Raw genomic sequence first — 22,798 nt, 5'->3', positions numbered from 1 at the left:
CTCTCCTCATGCTGTTCCTTGTGCCCGGAATGTGCTTCCCCTTGAAGGTCACGTGTCTGGCTCCGGTCTCGTCGCTCAGATCTCCGCTTCAATGTCCTCTCTTCTCAGAGTCTAAGTAGGTGTCTTCTGGTTACTTTATCCCTTACTCCCTGTATATTTTCTTTATGACCTGAATCACAAGTTGTACTTTAGTTATTGGTCTGCTGTGTGCTGTCTCTATCACCCACTAGGCAGTAAAACCCACGAGGACAGGGACTCTTTAGGAAAAATGTTTTAAGTACTGCTACTCCCAAAGGGGTTGAGTGGCAAGGATGGAAGGTAGACGAAAGAGTAAAGGCTCTTGTCAGATACCTCTTGCAGCTTTTGGTGATCCAAGAAGTACTTTACTGCAGACATGTAGGCAGCTTAGGATACCCATCCTGTTTTCCTGACCTTGGCTAACTGGCCTAGAAGTTAGTGAGGAGCTACCAGTATGGGCATGAGGTGGTCAAATCCTCAAAAATGGTGCGGCACTGACTACCATTAACCATCCATCCACATTGGACACTGCAAACCACCCCACATCAACCATAAATCCTCTGAAGGGCTACGCGTGGGACCAGAGAGAAAGTGGTCTCTTGAGTCAATTCATTTTCTGAGTAAAGCCTCTTCTATAAGGCCTCTTGGTTTTGGGGTGACCATTTCACTGTTCAGGTGACTATTTCTAACATAGCTCCTTATTTTCCTTTATTCTAGCAATTAAGTCACAACGAAGCTAACCTAGGGTTCTTGTGGCTTTATATACTAAAAGAATCTGACATACTCATGTTGTTAAATCTAACAGATAATTTCAATACTCTTCTTATGTGATCTTTCAACAGCATTTGGTAAAGTTGGCGATCCTCTCCTTGAAAATCTTTCTTTTCTTGGCAAGTGACTCTCCAGACCATAGTGCTTTCCCCTGCTACATGTGTTCTTCTTAAAGAAATCCATCTATGCCCAGGGCTGAAACTACCATATTTGCGTAGGTGACATCCAAATAAACATTTCCTGTTTCTTAGCTCTAGACCACACCGCCACTTCTAAAAGCCCATCAGGAGGTTCCACAGACTCCGCTAGTTTAATACAGGTTGATCTGAACTCATCACTTTTTCCCCAGATCTACCTTTCCTCCTCTGTTCCCTAGTCAGACGGTGACCCTGGAATTCCTTCTCCACATTCCTTCCCCTTCCTCCATGTTTTATTAGAAAATTGTGGCCAGTATCTTCCCAAATTTCTCCAGGTGAAATATAATTATCTGCAATTCTGAGTGACTCATTTGCAGGAAGGGTCTGCTTAGTTCAAGTATTAAAGCATTTATATTTTTAATTGAAAGTTAAAAAGATTAATTATTTCTGTTATATAAAAATACATAAAGCATGTGCTCATGTACCAGCTTATGAGATAGTTTAACTGATGTCCTCTGTGAGTCCTGCCTTTGTGACATTCCCTTCTCTCCCAATCTCACACCAAATGCAATCACTAACATGGATTAAGTGTTCATATTCACAAGAATTTCCTTTAACTTTTACAAATATGTATATGTATCTCTAAAAAAATGTGGTATTATTTTGGATATTTAAAAATTTTATATGAATTATGTCATACTAATGTACTTTTTGCAACTTGACTTTTTAATGTTCAATATTTTCTTTGTGAAATATATGTATGGATATACAGTAGTCCTCCCTGTTTGTGAGGAATACATTTCCCCAGTGGATTCCTGAAACCAGGGATAGTACCAAACCCTAAATACACTATGCTTTCCCCATACTAATGGGTGAATGGCGTATGCATCATGGACATGCTGAACAAAGCTATGATTAACATCCTGGGCAAGAGGGAGTTGGATGGCGTAAGATTTCATCATGCTACTCAGAATGGCACACAATTTAAAATTTATGAATTGTTTATTTCTGGAATTTTCCATTTAATATTTTCAGACCATGGTTGACCGTGGGTACCTGAAACTGCAGAGTTGGATGGTGTAAGATTTCATCATGCTACTCAGAATGGCACACAATTTAAAATTTATGAATTGTTTATTTCTGGAATTTTCCATTTAATATTTTCAGACCATGGTTGACCATGGGTACCTGAAACTGCAGAAAGCAAAACTGTGGATGAGCGGGGACTACTGTATACATATTTTTTTGTGACATATATATGGATATTTATGTAGATAAATGTAGATAATATTAGCTTTTGTTCTTTTCCTTTCACTCCTTGATAGTATCCCATTAAATAAAAATTCTTCAGTTTATTTAACTGTTTGTCTTTGGATGTAATATAAGTAATTTCTAACTTTTTGCTATTAAAATCAGTGCTGATCTGAACAGTAATGTACAATATTTTTGTGCATACGTGTAGTACGTGCCTGGAAGGTGAGTGCTGGATCTTAAGATAGCAGATTTTCAAATGCATTAGTTATTGCAGTTTTCTCCTTAATTTGTACTTTAACCAGCAGAGTTTAACAGCTCCCTTGCTGTGTATCATGGCCAAACATAGCATTTATAACTATAATGCATTATAACTAAATTTCCCTCTAAACACTGTTTTCTCTGTGTAAATCTCGGTATGTTGTGTTTTGTTTTTTGTTCATCTCAAAGTATTTTCTGATTTCCCTTGTGATTTCTTCCTTGATCCATTGGTTATTTAGAAGTGTGTTATTCATTTTCACATATTTGTGAAATTCCCAGATTTCCTTCTGTTATTGATTTCTAGTTTCATTCCATTGTGGTCAGAGAACATAATTTGTATGATTTCAATCCTTTTGAATTTACTGAGAAAGGTTTTGTGCCCTAATATATGGTCTATCACAAGAAATATTTCACCTTTATGTGAGAAGAATGTGTATTATGCTGTTATTGAGTAGACAGTTCTATAGCTGTCTTTTGGGTGTGCTTGGTTTACAATGCTGTTCAGGTCTTCTATTTCCTTGTTGATCTTCAGCCTAGTTTTTCTATCAATTATTGAAAGTGGTGGTATTGAAATCTCCAAGTATTGTTGTTGACTTGTTGACTTGTCTATTTCTCCCTTCAGTTCTATCCCTTTTGTGTCATGTGTTTAGAGGTTCTGTTGCTAGGTGCATATATAATTGTTATGGCTTTCTGATGTTTCGATCCTTTTATTATAAAATATCCTTCTCTTTCTCTAGTAACAATTTTAAGTTAAAGTCTATTTTTGATAATGAAAGTATAGCTATTCACCTATCTTTTAGTTATTGTTTGGTTACCTTTTTTTAATCCTTTTAATTTCAAACTGTTTCTGTCTATAAATCTAAAGTTGTCTCTTGTAGGTAGAAGATAGTTTATTTAAAAAAAAATTATTCTGCCTTTCTCTGCCTTCTTCTTTCCTTCCTTCTTTCCTTTCATTTTTCTTTTCTTTCATCCCTTCTTTAGTTAGTAACAATCTTGGTTGCCCACTCCGAAGACTGTAAGAAAATGATTGAAGAACAAGGAGTTTATTTAAGAAATAAATCTGGAGTGGAATTAGGGAAGAAACCAGGAGGGCAAGGCAGCCGATAACAAATACGTGATCAAAATAGATCTCATTGTGAGAAATCGGAGATTTACCCCACTGGGGAACTGTGGGAGTGAGGGTAGACATGGAATCTCAGATTCATCCACTTATTCACTTGAGTGGTGAGGGAGCTGGAACAATTATATACCAACTCATATTAGTAACTAGTTGAGGGAGTATTATTTCTGCTCTTCTCTGGATTTCCACTGGCAAGGGTAAAGTAAGCTTGCACTACTTGAAAAAGTCCTTATGCGGTTGGGGGCGCAGAGTGCTTGTACCATAAGGTTATACCTGAGGGCATGTGGGTAGTAGTCTCACCCTGTCTATTCCATTGTTGCAATATCATCAAGGGACAATTTCAACTTTTTCTCACTGATTTTCTACACCAATTCTGTTGTATATGAAACATCCATTACATATGTGGGTGTCCTTCTGAGCTTTTTATTCTGTTCCATTGATCTATTTGCTATCTCAGATCAGAGCCTACGCTGTGCCCTTTTTCATTCTTGTTATTGGTAACGCGGGTCTTCTCTGTTTTGTCTCATCGGCTGACAAGCACTGCATCAACTTTATTGGTTTCTTCAGACAATTGGCTTTGTTACGTTGATTTTCTCCAGTGATGTTTTCTTCTATTTCTTTTATTTCTGCTATTGAATTTATTTTTTTTGCATTCTTCTGTTTTCTTTGGACTTAATTTTCTCCTTTTTTTTCTTTTTTCTTCTTTTTTGGGGGGGTGTGGAAACTTCATTAACTTGTTACTTCTTTCCTGATACAAGCATATAATACTGCACATTTCCCTTTAGGCACCATTTTAACAGCATCCCACAGTTTTTGATATGTTGTATTTTCATCATTCAGTTTAAATTATTTTAAAATTTTACTTGTGGTTTCTTCTTTGAACTCTGGATTGTGCTGAAGTTTAATTTCTGAATATTTGGGAAGTTTTAGATACCTTTTCAGTATTGATTTGTAACTTAATGATGTTGTGGTTAGAGTCCATACTTTGACATTTTCATCTCCTCTGTTTTCTTTATTCTCTGTGTTTGTGGATTTCTTGAATTTGGATGTTTGATTTTCTAAACTGATCCTCTAATTGTCTCATTCAACTTCTGTTATTTTCTTGATCTTTATCTTTCTGTTTTATTTTCTGAGAGACTTCTTTCATTTCATTTTCCACATGGCACTGAAGTTTTTATTACCATCATATCAATTATTTGATACCATCTGATTTGATTTTTTTAACAATCTAGTTTTGCAACCTCTGTTCTGCAAGTGCAAATTCAGTTAACTTATATCTTGCGATTACTTACGTAATTGAATTTATATCTGCTATCTTATATTTTATTTTCTATTTTTTTTCTGCTCCTTTTATGATTTTTTTCTTAATGAAGATTTTTTTAAAGATTCTCTTTGTACTTGTCTACTAGTTTTGAAGTTATAACCACTGTTTATATTCCAGTGGTTACTATTAAAGTAGTAATGTGTATATTGCAATACTTATCTTACAAAATATATAGTTAAGCACTCCCTCTGCTACCCTCCCCAGTAGACTTTAGAATATCTCACCTCTGGTCACTATCCCTCCTCCACACACCATACTATTTTCTATGTTTATGAATTCTTAGAAGAGACTTTTTCTTTTTTTAATACAACAAAGATAGAAAAGTCCCTCATTGTCTGTCTTTACCGCTGGGTGGATATTATCAAGTTCATCATTTCTGTCAAGTACAAGAGTACTGACTTGTGATAGCAGGTCTCAGCTCATGTTCCCCATCTTACCAATACAATGAATTTCCCTTGGAGTTGTTGTATCTCCTGTGTCTAGTTTAATTAGGTCAGCAGATGCTACTTCAGTAGCCTTGAATTCAGCAAAAAACTTAGCACTCTAACTTCTATCTCTCTTTTAATTCTGGTCTTTTGTAATTTTTCTTCTTTTTTTCACAAACTCTACTAAAAAGATGCTTTAAAACTTTTATCCTTTATTCTTAGTATTTGAATTGAGAGGTTTTTTTTTTGTTTTTTTTTTTTTACAGTGAATCTTTTTTTTTTGTGCTTGTGACATACTGCCAAAAATAAAAAGCTTGTATTAATATTTGACTATTTTAAGTTATTTTTTGATTTCTTTTATCTTTATTATTTCATTCTGATATATTAACTGTAGTTTTCTGATGTTAACTGCCTTGATAATACTTCAATGGCTATGCAAACCAGTGGTGAGTAGGAGAAATAATGATGAACTGCTGTATAAACTCTGAAGTATCATATAAAATTTTTGTCACAAACATTTACCAAGAGTTTCTTACATGTTAAACACTTTGCTGGGTTCTTTGCAAATGCTAACTTTACTCTTCACAACGGTATTCACTTATCAACAAGAGTTGTAACACAGGAAGAAAGGGGTCAAGTTTCTCAAAACCATCTAGCCGATGGAGGTCAAGCTGGGATTTGAACTCATGTCCACCTGACTCCAAAATATGTTATTTTTAAAGTCTCCAAAAAAGACTGCAAAGTGCTTTGAAACATTTGACAAGGGCTACTCTACTAATCCAAAAGCAGGTTGCTAACAATTGAAACCATCAAAGAGCATTCTTGTCTGAGTGCTTTGCAAAAGAATTAATCCAAGTGGCCACAGTTGCCTAGATAGCTAGAGAATTATTTCCTATTTTTCCCTGGAATTCTTTCATGTAACACACAAATTTAGCTACCTGCTGATAATATGTGGGAGGCATTTGGAATAATTCAGAGTCATGTGCTTTAATTTTGATAAGGTAGATATCCAGCCCACACATGAGTAAATAATCAAAAATAGGAGACAAAATTTAAAATATAGGTGCTAAGGGTTAAGAGTGGTACTTACTTTAAACAACATTACCAATGAGAGATGCGTTATCTGGTCATGCCTAAGAAGTGTGATGGACTTGGTAAAATGTTTCTAAAATAACAATTCTCCATCTGTCAAAAATAAACGAGCATGCACTCACTTGATAAAGCAATGTAAATCCGAACAGGTGAAGTAGGCAGAGGTGAGCACTGTAGTTTTTGTTAATAATTTTTCGTAAGAGTAATTAAGGAGTCCAGGTTCTGTAACCTCTTAATTGAAATCATCGGATTAGACTGATGAAGCTCACTCAAACTTCATTGAAACAACTTTCCTATGAATAGACCTCTTTCAAACCAAAAGTGCAGCTTCCTCTTTTTCCAAGATTAACGTTTAGGTTTTCTGATCACAGGTTTCTTTCTTCAGCAACAAAAAATGATTCTGGCACTTTCTCTGGTCCTTTCCACACTCCCACCTCTCCTACCCCCTTGACATACACCTTCTCTCCATTTGTTTCTGAACTGTTGCTAAATAAAAGAATGAGTCATCCTAGTGGTGCTCAAATGGAAAACTCATGTGGATTTTCCAAGTATTGAAAAGCATACTGAGTAAATTATTAGAGAACGTTAGAGCTTAATGGGATACTTTTTGATGACTGGGAATCCTTGCTTAATCAGCTCTAATGGAAAGATGGCCTATTTTATGCCACTGCCAAAGACTGCATCTGCTGGGGATTTGACAGTATATTACTTGCCATTCTAACTCCCTTGTATCCAAAAACAAAAACAAAAGAACAAAAACAAAATTCTTACCAACCTTCTTTTACTCACAAATGATTATCATATTTAAATGAGTCTTATTTCGGGTATCCTTCAAAGGAAGAGTGAGGTTTGGTCCTCTTGCCAAGTTTGCTGCACACCTACCCTGCATCCAATTCTTCTGCAGCTGGTGTTTAGGACCATCTTTTTTCTTTATCTAATGACCTTGTTCACAAATCGTTGTAATATCCAGTTACTACTTTTGTTTATGTGTGTCTAGGGTTGGTGCAGTATGGAAAAGGGCAGGCAGGAGGGTAGGATAGACATTTAATTATCTTAATGGAGAGATGGGAGATTAGGGCTCAAGAAACTTCAATTTAAGGCCTTACAAGATTCCTATCTGATGAGAAATGTGTCCTTGGAACATCTCTGAACCTCATTTTTCTAATCTATAACATGTGGCAAATAGTACCTGACAGATTGTCCTGAGAATTAAATAGTATAGGCAGGAGTTGGAAAAGCTAATGGCATCTGGATCAGAAGTGGTAAGAGATAGTTTAGGGACAGGCTATGAGCAAAAAGACCCATTAAGTCTGCTCAGTTATTTCACAATCAAACTCATGTTTTAGAGATTGTAAACATTGAATCTTTATTCTTGATAATACACATGACTTATTTATAATGTTAGTGTATTTTAGAATAGTCGTCTATTTACACCTCACCCATGCCACGCCCAATATCCATAGCAATTTTTCAGAATATCATCTTACATACGAGGTTATTACATCCAAACATTTTCCAGAAACAAAAGAATATCTTGATAGTCTTCAGACAGTTCCTCAGAGACAATTCATACCACACTTTTCAGTGACAAGGAGCTCAGCTGAAGAGCAGCCTTAATTCACTGGCAATTCCTTCTTGAACTGAGTCAAAGACGGAGTTCTTATAATTTTCAAGCATTATATTTTCTTGGGTTATTACCTAAAATATTTTGAAACATTTTGCATATTCATCTCAACGTCTTCTTTGCACTTGTAATTCTTTGCAGTTTGTAATTCTTACAACATTCCTTTTGTGCAGGATTTGTAGGTAAAATATTACATATTTATGCTAAAATATTTTTGCTGTTTAAATAAAATGCAAATTTAATTGTTTTGTATTTTTATTGGCTAAATCTGGCAAATGCAAGATAGTTTCCAGAATATTAACCATTCTACTAGCCTCCTCTTGTTTGTCTTTTAGGAGTCAGATGTACCTGGATTCAAGTCTCAGTCCTATAATTTGTAAGCTACATGATCTTGGACAAATTACATTATCTTTCTGAGCCTCCATTTTATCATCTATAAAATAGGCATAACACCTCTAAGGGCAAGGACTACACCTGCTCACCAAAATCTGTGCATCCTCTTATTCCAGGGCTCACAGGTAGACTAAACTTCCAGGCTTCTCTTACATTTAGGAATCCCATTTGGTTGACTTTCAGACAATGGAATGGGAGCAGAGGTGACGTGCCACTTGGGTTAAGGCTTTTTAAGAAGGAAGGCTGTGCCTCCTTCATGCTCCATGTTCTTCCTTTTGCAAGTTGGGGGTGGGGGCAACGAGGTCTCAGGGATTAGTGAAGCCTTTGAATGAAAGGAGCCTAGATCTCTGAGTCGCCATGTGAAAAAAAAACAAGAACAAAAACAAAAATTTTACATACCAGAAACACTCGTACTCACTCTTTATGTGAGAAAGAAACCAACTTCTGTTGGTTCTGTTCTGCTACCACTGAACTTTGGAGGTTAATTTGTCCCAGCTGCTACTACTACCATGACTAACATAAAAATTTCTACAGGAAAAAAAATGCTGCTTTAGTAGATACCTAAAATAGATGGCATTCTGTAGAAAACAGTATGGAGGTTTCTCCAAAAACTAAAAATAGAACTACCATATGACCCAGCAATTCCATTGCTCACTATATATCTGAAGAAAACAAAAAGATTATTTCAAAAATACATGCACCCCAATGTTCAAAGCAGCATAGCCAAGATGTGGAAGCAACCTAGGTGTCCAATGACAGAGGAATGGAAAACAACAGTTGAAAAGAAAATGGCATCTGGACCCCAAGTGGTAAGAGATAATTCTAGGAAAGGCTAACAACCAAAAAAATGGACCATTAAGTTTACCCAGCTAAGCACAAGGAACTCAGCCCTGTGACAAAGATCAGACTAAGGGTTAATAAAGCTTTTCTACTCAGACTTATTGTTTCAGATGATTCCATGGTACAAAATATGAAGTTGAGAGTTGTAAGAATGGGTATTAGAAAACAAAAGAAATACGGCAAACTGTATTATCATGTCTGGGAAAAAATGAAGTCTTATACATGGAACTGATTGGTAGAAAACAGATCAGAAACTTTTAAAGGAAGTGTATTAGTTTGCTAGGGCTGCCATAACAAAGGGCTACAAATTGGGATGCTTAAATAACAGAAATGTATTGTCTCACAATTCTGGAAGCTAGAGGTCCAAAACAAGGCTGTTGGCAGGGTTGGTTCCTTTTGAGGGCTGTGAGGAAAGATCTGCTCCAGGCCCTGGCTTTTGGCCTGTGGATGGGCTTCTTCATCTTCACATGGCGTTCTCCTATATACAAGTCTGTCTCCAATTTCCCCTTGTTATAAGGACACCAGCCATACTGGATTAAGGTCCACCCTAATGACCTTAAGTTAACTTACAAAGATCCTGTCTCCGATAAGGTCACATTCTGTGGTATTGGTGGCTAGAACTTCAACATATAAACTTGGGGTGACATAATTCAATCAGTAACAGGAACCTTTTTTTTATTCCAGTTTTACTGAGATATAATTGACATAGAGCACTGTGTGAGTTTAAGGTATAAGCATAATGATTTGACTTAGTTACTTATGACTTATGAAATGATTATCACAATAAGTTTAGTGAATATCCATCATCTCATATAGATACAAAATTAAAAAAAAGAGAAAAGAATTTTCCCTTTGATGTTGATGAGAACTGTTAGAATTTGCTCTCTTAATAACTTTCCTATATAACATACAGCAGTGGTGGTGCAGTGGTGGCGCAGTGGTTAAGAATCCGCCTGCCAATGCAGGGGACATGGGTTCGAGCCCTGGTCCGGGAGGATCCCACATGCCGCAGAGCAACTAAGCCCGTGTGCCACAACTACTGAGCCTGCGTGCCTAGAGCCCTTGCTCCACAACAAGAGAAGCCCGGGCACTGCAACAAAGAGTAGCCCCCGCTTGATGCAACTAAAGAAAGCCTGCGTGCAGCAATGAAGACCCAACGCAGCCAAAAAAAAAAAAAAAGTGTTAATTATATTTATCATGTTGTACATTACATACCTAGTACTTATTTATCTTATAACTGAAAGTTTGTTCCTTTTGACTGCTTTCATCCAATTCCCCTCCCTCCACCCCCTGCCTCTGGTAACCACAAATCTGATCTCTTTTTCTATGGGTTTGTTTGTTTTTGCAATATAATAGACCTACAATGTAGTGATTCAATATTTCTACACATTTCAAAATGATCACTATGATAAATCGAGGTATGATATGTCACCATACAAAGACATTACATAGTTATTGACTATATTCCCCAATCTGTAACAGGAACTTTTAAAGAAAATTGTATTGCCAAAGAAACGAATACTCTGGATGTTAAAAACAACACCAAAAATCCCTGTGATTATAAAACAACTTTTGGGCCCCCAAATTTGCAAAAGCAGAAAGTATACTGCAAAAGCTCTTTAGCCTCCAACACACTCGTGACCATGGAGGATAATGGACAATGAACTACTTCCCACAAGCCAGAGCCAGGGTCATGGAGAACAACAGAAAAGGGAAATCCTCCCAGGTAGCCTCTCCAAGGTCTTGTCCCAAAGAACATCCTGTGCCAGAGCAAGATATCTTCACCTGCCCAACATGATTCCATTGTGACTGTAGACCACTGAGTGCCTCCTGTTTCCTACTCTTCCCTCTATAAATGGGAGTTTTGTAACAGAGGAGAACAAACCTGACTCCATTTTGAACCTATTCCTTTAACTCTAAGCTTTGTGCTCTGTTGCCTGTGCTTAGTCATGCTGGCTCTGCACCTTTGGAAAAGAATGTTGCCTATAGTCTGAAATATACATGGTAGTCCATTCTCAAGCTCTGACCTTCAAAGGTATAAATCTTTTCCATTCATATAGAGATTAAAAAGTTACAAAACATGGAATAACATTTGTCTTGTTGGAGGCTTACAGGAACACTGTGACCAGACCTACTGGACAGCTGCGAGAACAAAGGATTCTGGCACCAGGAAGTGTGCAACCAGCCCCATCCCTTCCCCTTTTAGTATAAAAGAAGCCTGACTTCTAACTCAGGCAGATGGTTCTTTGGGCCACTAGTCCACCGTCTTCTCGATCTGCTGGCTTTCCGCATGAAGTTGCTATTCTTTGCCCCAACTACTCACCTCTTGATTTGTTGGCCTGTCATGAAGTGAGCAGTATGAACTTGGACACAGTGACAGTTTTACTGCGGTTATACTGGATCCGCTACACTCTGGTATATTGAATGTTTGGAGGGCAGATGCCTGCTCTTCTTAGCTCATAGATCACCAGATCATGAGGGGCCACCTCTGTACTTGATGGAGAGGTCACTGGATCTGGGGATCATGGGCTCGGAGCTGAGGATGCTGTAACAGTGAATGTGTCTCTGGGTAGGACGAAGGGTGCATCACAGACATGCTGGTCAGAGACTGCATGGGAACCAAGGTGGCTTACTGTTTACCAAGATCAGTGCTTTCCTCAACGTTCTCCTCCTCTTTTTCAGTGAAACAGCCACGTGAGAGTTTTAGCCCAGGAAATGTATGGGGAAGCTATTGGTACTATCTGAGTACTGCTTTTAAGACATGAAAGTAGATTCTCTGCTCCCATTTCTCCTTCCACAAGCAACATACTGAAAATGACTTGGCCCCCAGGGGGTTTTAAAATGGAAGGAGTCTGGATCCATGAAGCAGCATGGGGAGAAAAGTTGTCCTCAAACCAAAATAATGGTATTGCACTATAATTCGAAAGAGAAAGTTCAATTTTGTTAAGTTGCTGAAATTTGGGGATTTATTTGTTATAGTAGGTAGTATTACTCAAGCTAGTATTTGTGTTTAATTTTAAGGTCCCCTCCAGACGTAATATTATACGATTCTACAGTAAGTTTCAAGGACTGTGACACACCTAAAAAAAATAACAAGCCTGCTATTTATTGTACCAAAAATCTTCTATCTGTTTTGTGTATTATTTACTCTCGAAAACGAAAGCTAACAATGAGATTCGACTATCTAATAGCTGAGGGCTGCTGCCATTGATGTTTTCTGGCATTAAAAATTCAACACAGCCCAAGGAAACAGAGAAATATAGAATTTTTAGACAAGAAAGGACCTACAAGTTAGCAGACATTAATTTCATTTTACAGATGAGGAGAGTAGGCTCAGGAAAGTTAAATAAATTTGCTTAAGTTTAAACTACTTGTCAGTCCATGATAAAGATTGAATTTTGACCCAGCTGTTACTTCAATGATTCTGTGCTTGCATCTATACAACTCTGTGTATGTAATTTTTCAAATATTATTATCTGCACTGCTAATCTTTGTTTGTCAATCTGGTTTTGCAGTCAGGCAAAGTCATACTCAAATCCTACTCAGCCACCTGTCTGCTGTGTGGTTTTGAGGAAATCATTTACCGTCTCTGAGCCTTAAGTGCCTCATCTGCTGTGTCGATATAATAATAGCCAACATATAAAGTTGTTCTGGGGATTAAAATGTGATTGTGTACATAAAACACAAAAATACACAGCTTTCTAGGCAATGAATAATTATTGTCATCGTAATGAAGATGGTTTTAGAAAAGGAATGCTTTCGGTTATACGTCTCATCTATGAGGAACGATAGGGAAACAAATCTTAGATTATTACATGTCTTTACAATCTATAGTAGAGACCTTATACTGCTATAATAAATGGGCAGTCTCTATTTCTGTTTCACTCTAACTGTAACAGATGGATTAACCATGGACACTTTCCATAAATAAGGAAGAGAACCCTATCCTAAAATGGAAGTAGTAGAATTTATCCCTGGTATCTTTGAAAACAGGAAGGTTATGGACACAGTGTTACTATGAGATGCCATGGTCTGGACTAGAAGGTCTCATAATTTAGTCTTACAAAAATTATAAATGAGTAAAGCTCAAAAGAATGTATGTAACAAAGAGATCAACACAAATGGATTGTAAATTCTTTTTTCAAGCTCTAGTGAGAGACGAGGTTAAAAAATCAAAGGTGCTATATGTGATATTTCACAATTCACAAAACATTTTTCACATTCACCATCTTTTTTAGACCACCTACAGCTCTGTGAAATTGGGATTGATCTTATCCCTGTTTTACACACAAGGACTTTGAGGCTCATGAATTTCAAATGGCTAGTCCAAAGTTACCCACCTAGTCAGTCCTAGAGCTGGGATGGGGCTCAGAATTGATTCCAAGAATCCTATGTATTTTCCATTAATAGATCATTATCTCTCTAGGTAGAAGATCTGTTTCAATAGATGAGAAAGATTTGATGAAATATAGGTTTGAGCAGCAGTTGAAACTCTTGATGAAAGATGAACACTTATTTAAGAAATTGATCCATGTATTAAAATGAAGCAAACCCTGTGGCCAGAGAGAAGCCACTTACAGAAAGATTTGCTTGTTAGGAAGAGAATTCTAATCAAAAAAATGTGAGATGGTTTATGAGATAATTATAAGCAAGAAGCATCATCTAAAACTATGTTCACTAGGATGGCCAGCAGTGTTCTTTTAGCATAAATAGGTTCTAGAACACTACCTATCTTTCAGATTCCTCCCTATTAATATTGTAAATTATTATTAGCACTAAATATTCTGAAAATAACTTATCTTACCTCTCTCTCTACTCCCAGCTGTGCCCTCCTCTCTACTCACCAATCTATATGCTGGAGCTCTTAGATGTTATCTCTCCCACTTACCTCAACACACTGCCACCAGCACACACTCACACTAACACCGTTGGGCTCATGTTTACTCTGTCTTTCATATCCCGTCTCACCTGTTTTATGTGGTTAATCAAGGCTTGATTTAGATTTAATCTAATCTATTTTCCCAGATTGCCCTAAGTGAGATATTCCTCCTCCGCTCGGCTCCTGTGACACCCTGTCTTTTCTCCTATAATAGATCTAAAGAATTGTCTGTTCATTTGTCTGTCTCTTTTGTTGTCTTCAAGACCAGATAATTGCACTTTTATTTTTTAAGAGACAAAGGCAAATGTTTATTTAGAAGGAAAAAAAGAAATCACAAGTTAAATAGCTAAAAAGCTGAAATATACCACCAATAATACAAAATACAGAAAAATAATAGCACATTTTAATCTATTTGTGTTTATTTTTCTTTAAGAGTTGACTCAAATATTATCTTCTCTTCTGATCACCCTATACAAAGGAGCAAGCACCTTTTTCATCATTTTTCATCCCTGTTATCTGCTTTCTTTTATTCAATAGCACTTATCCTTTGGACTCTCATATCTATTTTATTTGTTTGCTTATTGTCTTTCTTCCCCACTAGAATGTAAACCCTAAGAGGGCAAAGACATTTTCCTTTTACCCCAACACACAGAACATAAGTGCCCAATAAACATCTGTTGAGTGAATGTTGAAAATTTCACACAGAATTCCGTATTTTACAAAATGCAAGTAGAATATAATTCAATTTGTGTTTAAAAAAGTAATAATATGCATAAAAAAAGAGAAGTAGATCAAAATATTAAAAATGATTATCTCTGGATGATAAAATTATGGATGATTTTCATTTTTTCATCCTGTTTTTCTGGATATTCCAATTTGCCTTTTGTGACTGCACTTCTCACCTCCACACACTCTATACAGGAGTGCCTCCTGTAGTGCTTTGCATGAACATGCTTTGGTGTTCTTCAAGGCTGTATAGTAGATTTCATCTCCCTGTTCTCTGAATTATTTTCCTATGAGATCTTATCCATATTTTCAAATACCACCTACATGCCGTGGATTCTAAAAAAATCTTTATTTCTAATCCCTAACTTTTCATTAGCTCCAGATCTCTCTTCTACACGGGTAACTCCATCCGGGCATCCAAAAGGCATTCTGACTACAATTTGGCTAAGCTCTCACTCATTTTCATAAACAGCTGTGAGCCTGGCACTATGATTGATGCTTCATGTAGACTACTCATAACCACACTATAAAACAAATGAGGAAATTAAGGCTAAAAAAGGTTAAAGGACTCACAATGGTACTAAAGAATCTAATTTCAGGCATCTGGAGAGCCTCAGTTAACCCCGAATCCTTTGGGGCTCAGTGGGCAGCAAAGTCCAAGGGCCCGGTCAGAGGCACTGCTGTCCCAGCCCTGGTCAAACAGCCTTCTGCAAAATGGTTACCCTGGCTCAGAATTCTTTGCTAGCAGTATAAGCAGAAAGATAGATATTTTAATCGGTCCATATTACTTTCCATTCTCTCCATGCTTTACAGGCTCGCAGGTCTATGACTTGGTTTCAGTGGTGGCCATTTGGAATGTCCCTCCGTCTTAACTCCATTAATTACAACCCTACTTATCCTTAAAGTCCAGACTAAAGGACATGACCTACATTCGTCCTGCTTTAATTCTTATAGAGAATAAATTCTCCCTCTACTTTCCTATACAGTATTCTTCTTCCATGTCCATTATAGCTCTATTACAGTTTGCCTAATGTTGAAGTTAGTTAGCTGTTGAACTGCTGACAGGGGAATTGCCTGTTAAGCTCTTAGCAGGAAAAGTTCCTGTCCCATTAATTTCAGGGTCTTCCATGTGCCCAGCCTAGATAGTTGCTTAGGTATATCCTCCACAGCTTGTACAATTAAGTTGTTGCCCAATAAATGTTGTGACAATTATGCCTTTGGGTAATTACAATAGTTCTTTAACTATTAAGTAAAAAGAGGAACTTAAATATATACTGAAATAAAAAATTCAACAAGAATTTCAATAACAATAGAGAAAAATTCATGGAGCACTTAGCCAATGCTTGGCTAATTGGCATTCACTTTTACCTTCGAAACAATTCTGAGGGGTTGGAGGAGAGCTATAATAAAGGAGATGACAGAGATAGCTGAATTCATTTAACTATAGAACTAAGACTATAATAAGCTTGAGAATTATGATTATCGGACATATAGAATTATCCTATAAATAGTGTAGGGACAACTGGGTAACCATCTGAAAAGAGTAATGCTAATAGTTCCTTCACAACTTATGATAAAATAAATTCTGGATGAATTTAAGGTTTACACATAAAAAGTGAAACCCTATACGAAAAGAAAACATTAGAGAATTAAAAATAAATCTTGGAGTGGGAAGGCCTTTATAAGTTAAAAAAAATCCACAAGTCATAAATTTTACTATATGAACAAACAAAAAAACAAGAAAAATATTTGACATCAAAATGTCCTTCATATATAAAGAGCTTCTATATATTGATAAGAAAAGATCAACAATGCACTAATTAGATGATGGGATAATTCATAGAAAAATATATATGAATGGCTGTTAAATACATGGAAAGATATTCAACTTTACTCATGATAAGAGAAATGCACATAGAAATTAAAATGATAGAACATTTACTAGCTATCAGATCAGCAAGGATAAAAATATTTGATATCACATTATGTTGGTGAGTGTGTGCAACAAAATAGACTCTTATGAATTGTTGGTGGGAGGTTAAATAGTACAATTCTATGAAGAACAATTTGGTAACATATATCAAAATAAAAAATGTGTATACATTTTCATTCAGTAATTCTACTTCTAGAATTTTATCTTAATGATAGATTTGCTACAGGCTTCACACGTTCAAGGCTATTAGTTGCAGCATCTTTATTTTGAAGTTATTAAAGAATGGCAATGACTTAAAAGCTCATCAATAGGAAACTAATAATTATAATAATCCATAATATCAAATAATATGCAACCATCAAAAAACATGAGGTAGCTTTATACCATGGATATGAAAAGAGCTCTAAATTAAATTACAGCAAATTGTTAAGCGAGAGAAGCAAGCTAATATGCAGAGTATGTTTCCATTTGTGCAAAAATCAAAGAACATATTCATACATGCTTATAAAAACACAAGCAAATCCAAAAGAAAATTGTACTGCCAAGCTTCCATCTAATAGGTGAGGAAATGGAGAATCAGAAATGTTATGAATTACCTTCAGAGTCAACCAGTTAGCTCAGTAAGAAATTTAAACCCATCACCTGACACTGATCATTTACTTTTCTCCCTAGTTAGGATGCCAGGTCTTCCCGTGAGAAATTCAGGGAGAAGAGATATGGTCCCTACCCTGGAAGAACTTATAGTGGAGGAGCAGATGCAGAAAAGAACAGTTACCTAGAAGCATGGTGACAGTGCCAAGCTCAAGAGTCTGTGGGATCACAGACAAGTCATGTAATAGGGAAGAACAATTCTGACTCCATTTTGCATCTGTTTCTTTTACTTTGACTTTTGTGTTCTATTGCTTCTGCTACAAGTTAAGAATGTTGCCTAAAGCCTGAAATATCCAGGATAGAGACCATTCTCAAGGCTCTGACCTTTAAAGGTATAACACTTTTCCATTCATATAAAAAGTTGTGGAACAGAGAATAACATTTGTTTTCTTGGAGGTTTACAAGAAATCATGACCTGATTTTGACACCAAGAAGTGTGCAACAACCAACCACGGCCCTTCCCCTTTTAGTATAAATGAAGCCTGAATTCTAACTCAGGCAAGATGGTTCTTTGGGACACTAGTCCACCATCTTCTTCATCTTCTGTCTTTCTGAATAAAATTACTATTCCTTGCCCCAGCAACTCCTCTCTCAATTTATTGGCCTGTCATGGGGCAAGCAGTATGAGCTTGGACTAGTTAACAGAGTGCTCTGAAGTGATATGAAGATTAATGCTTGAGTTGTGTTTTGGAAGGAGACATGTGTTCATGACTTATGAGTCACATCATAGAGAACGAAAAGAAGGATGAGAGCCTGAGAGAAGAGTCAGCATGACTGAAGGCTCAGAATTCATTCATACATTCATTCACCCAGAAGGTATTTATTGAACATCTGTTAAGTTCTGGGCAAGAAGTGATGACCAAGTCAGACAAGGTTTGCAGCCTTATTGTCATCCCAGAGGGAAGACAGGCTGAAGATGTAAATGGATAAGTTCATCTCAGAGTAGTAAATGCCGTGAAGTTTTATAAAGAAAACAAAGAAGGGTGATATGACAGTGAGTGAATGGTGGTGGTCTAAGGGCTTACTTTATAGACCAGCCAGATCAGCCCTCTCTGAGAAGGTGACCTTGAGGCAGAGATTTACATCTCCTCCTCCTCCTCCTCCTCTATCTTCATCATTGACATCATCTGTCTGTCTTTCTATCATCTCTCTATTCATCTCTTTATAATATAGACCACATATGTAATTTAAAAGTTTTTAGATTCCACATTAAGAAAGTAAAATGAAGCATTGTGATGGTTAATTTTATGTGTCAACTTGAGTGGCCATGGGGATGGTCCCCAGATTAAATATTCTTTCTGGGGGTGTCCGTGAGGGTGTTTCTGGATGAGATTAGCATTTGGATCAATGGGTTTACATATGGCCCTCCCCAGAGTGGCTGGGCACCATCCAATCTATGGAGGGCCTGAATAAAACAAAAGGCAGAAGAAGGAGGAGTTTGCCCTCTTTTTTCCTGCCTCCCTCTTGAGTTGGGACGTCTCATCTCAGACTGGATTTCCACCACTAGCTTCCCTGGGTCTCAGCCCTTTGGACTAGGACTGGAGTACACGCCTGGTTCTCCTGGGTCCCCAGCTGGCAAATGGCACACTGCAGGACTCCTCAGCCTCCACAATTTCATGAGCCAATTCCAATAATAAACCTATCTATCCATCCATCCTGTTGGTTCTGTTTCTTTCTGGAGATCGTAACTAATACAAGCAGTAGTCACATCCCAAAGGTAAAAAGAAGCAGGCTAAGTTAATTTCAGTAACATATTTTATTTAGTCAAATATATCCACAATATTTTCATTTTAATATACAACAATGTAAAAATTATAAATGCAATGTTTTACATTATTTTTCATTTTAAATCTTCAAAATCCAGTGTGTATTACACACTTACAGCATATCTGTTATACCAACCACAGGCCAAGCACTCACCAGCCACAAGTGGTTCACAGCTGCCATACTGGACGACTCAGGTCTACAGCCTGTGCCTTTTACCAATACAGTGTTTCGTAGAACCTTCTAGAAAAAAATGCTAGGATCGTTGTTTGTAAAAATAGTAGAGCTGACTATAGAACTCTAATGGAAAGAGCAAATATAACAAAATAAGAGCTGGGACAAGATGAAGAGAGATGAAGGGATTTTGGATTTCTTAATTCCAGACTATTTCCAGAGAAGTAAAAATCTCCTTCTTAGGCTCCTCCATTTTTTGCTCCAAATATCCCACCTCCCTCTTCCTGGGTCTCTGTTTCCTCATTTTCTTGTGAATGCATAGAGGTGGCAGAGGTGGATCAATATTAATATTGATAACAGTGTTCACCTTTGCACCCAAGACTTATGTACATTGGGCTTCTCTACATACAGACTGAATACATGACATGCAACCAGGTGGCAATAAGGAACATGGGTGTCACTTTGTACAATTGTATATTATAAAATGTACAAGCTACTATAATCTTCACAATTTAGGAGCTCTTTTCAAACTTTCTAAAATTCCCATGGAGCAAATCCACAGCCTGCATTTCTAAATTATCTCCCTGAATAAAATCGAAGATCACTTCCTTTCCAACACGAATAATATTTATGCTTACATGTAGGTCAGAGTCAGCCAAACAGCTCTTGTGTCTGAAAGTCTATTTTAGACTTGGCTGTCATGACAACCATGGGATTGGGCCCAGGTGTCTTCTGTCTCCTGACACACAGACAGCAAGTTTGCAGGCCTGGCTGTGATTTCTGCGGAGCAGCGCTTAGGAACTGCCATAGGATGAATCAGCCCACTTGGTCTTGGCAGGGGTGCTGGCCTATCAGACTGAAAAAAGCTTCTGTTCCGTGTGGATCCTGAATTTGTCAATTTATATAGATTGGCAGAGGGCACAGCAGGGAGGCTGGGATTACTAATGGGCTAAGTCTCCACAGTACTATAAGAACAAGGAGAGCTGAGAAAGTGTCCAGGGCAGAGTCCAAGGGATGCTTGCTCCTAGAATCCAGATCTGAGCTTTCAGACTGTTGGGTTCACATGCCAGTCCAAGGGCACAGGTTCTGAAGGAATTCCCTAGGCGGGAGCACTAGAAGAGCTCACACTCCTCCTTCTAATTAACCTGGCTCCACTTGAGTTCAGCTCTGGGAAGCCAAGTGGGCTCATCCTGCCCATCAGAGGGTTTGCTCCTGGGATCAGATCACCCTTCCTACAACAGTGGTTCTCAAATCTTGCTATATAACAGGATCACCTGAGGAGCTTTAAAAACTCCTGGTCCACTGGCAAAACCCCATACATATAAAATCAGAATGTCTTGGGGAGGGGACCTTGGGTATCGGTAGTTTTTAAAGCTCCTTGCTGATGACAATTTACAATCACGGCTGAGACATACTGATGTAGAATGAACTGGGAGAGGCGTGTGGTGACATACAGAAGCTTGGCTTATAGGTTTTTCTTACTATCCTAAAATGTATACTAACGTGGACTTTATTGGATGAGCTGGAACAGGGATTATCAAAACTTCTGCTTTTAGAATCCTTTCCACTCTTCAAAATTACTAAAAATTTCAAAGTGCCTTTGTGTTATGTGGGCTACATCTATTGATATTTATTGTACCAGAAATTAAAGCTGAGTTTTTTTAAAACACAAGAATACACGAGCACACATTCTATTGGCCATCAGAGCAGTGATGTCATCACACATCACGGAGCCTTTAGAAAAGCCCACGGTAATCCCAAAAGAGAATGAGAGTGAATAAAGCAAATGGCATCTGAGTTTTGTCATGGCAACAGTTTTGACCTGTGGACCCCTTGAAAAGGCCGCAGGGATCCCAGTATATTTCTGGACCACATTTTGAGAACTGTTGGGTTAAATTTTCTCATGATTTTGAGAAAAATCAAGACTTTTTCTTTCTGCGAATAATTCCTCTTTTTACTGATGTTTTGTTTGTGGACTTGCAAACACACTGACTAGACATATTTCTTACCAGAGAATGTGGACTCATTAATTCTTGGAGTATTGGTAAAACACAGAATAAGAGAACATTTTCTAGCAAACTGTTCTCTACCTCTGTCCCATCGTCACCTCTCACCTCTGTGTCCTCATTACCGGTTCTGGGATGTTGGGAAATATTCACATAATAATAAGTCATTGACTGCACACTACATTAGACTTTTTCTCGCACTGTTCTAAGTTAGGAATTGTTGTTATTCCAATTTTATAGATGAGGAATCAGAATCTAGGAGAGGTTAAAGCCTGGCGTGGTTATGCTGCTGTTATATGTTAGAGCAGAGGGTGGACGCTGTCTGTATCTCCCAGGCCCCTCGTCTTTACACTCTGTATATGCAGCCCCCATGAGCGCAAGTTCACAAGCACGGCCAGAACTACAAGTGCGCTTGAGTCTTTTTCTGCTTCCTGGGTGAAATGTAGACCAAAAACCAAAGAAAACACACACACATAGAGCAGTATCCAGATATAATTTTCAGCATATATATTTTATGAAACATTTCCCAGTTACTAAATTATCTGCCACATAGCTCTATCATAGCTGTATCATTTAATATTTCTTTAGATATGGAATTGGCAGCAATTTCCAGAGCTGGAAAAGACCTTAATACTCATCAAGGCCAACCTTTTAATTTTACAGAGCAGAAAATTCAACCTGATTAGGCAGATTTTCTGAGGATCAAACAAATTATTACCAACAGATCTTGGTCAAGAAAGGGAGCCCTGTCCCGGATGGATATACTCCTAGTTTTATTTATCATTGAACAACATACTGGGTGCTTTATGCACCATGCTTGGAAGAGATACTGCAGAAGTGAGGAAAGAAATGTTAGGTGACCCAGATTCCAGTTAAAAAAAAAGAAAATATATATATATTTTATGAGTGTGTGTTCCTTAAAGCTGTATAGGGAAGCATCTTAAAGACTAGCAGGAGAAAAGAATGCTAAAACTTGCTAGGCCCATCATTTGCCTCCCTCAAATACCCCTGGGGATGGGCTTCACAATGAACTTTTGAAGTTGTTACCTTCTCATGGTCATATGCGGTGAAGCAAAAGTTTTCAACCCCGGCTCCATGTTAGAATCACTTGGAAGGCTCTAAAAAGAAAACAAAAACAATAAATAAAAAGCAAAAACCCAGTTTTTACTCCCCACCTTCAGAGATTCTGATTAATTGGTCTGGGGGGTATTTTTTCAAAGCTCTCCAGGGTTGAGAATCCCTGCAGTAGAGAAGCACGGGCTTTGGTGTCAGAGTATCTAGATCCCATTCTGGATTTCATCGCCTCTGTGCTTCACGAGCACAGGCAAGCTGTTTAGCAAAGTTACCTCCACTAAAAATGCAGATACCACCAAATACCAAGAGGTCTGTAGGCTACACACACATGGCCA

The sequence above is a fragment of the Balaenoptera ricei genome, chromosome 13, assembly GCF_028023285.1.
Source record: "Balaenoptera ricei isolate mBalRic1 chromosome 13, mBalRic1.hap2, whole genome shotgun sequence".
Taxonomy (NCBI): domain Eukaryota; kingdom Metazoa; phylum Chordata; class Mammalia; order Artiodactyla; family Balaenopteridae; genus Balaenoptera; species Balaenoptera ricei.
The sequence above is the reverse complement of the archived record's forward strand: the minus strand, read 5'-3'. Positions refer to the sequence as shown.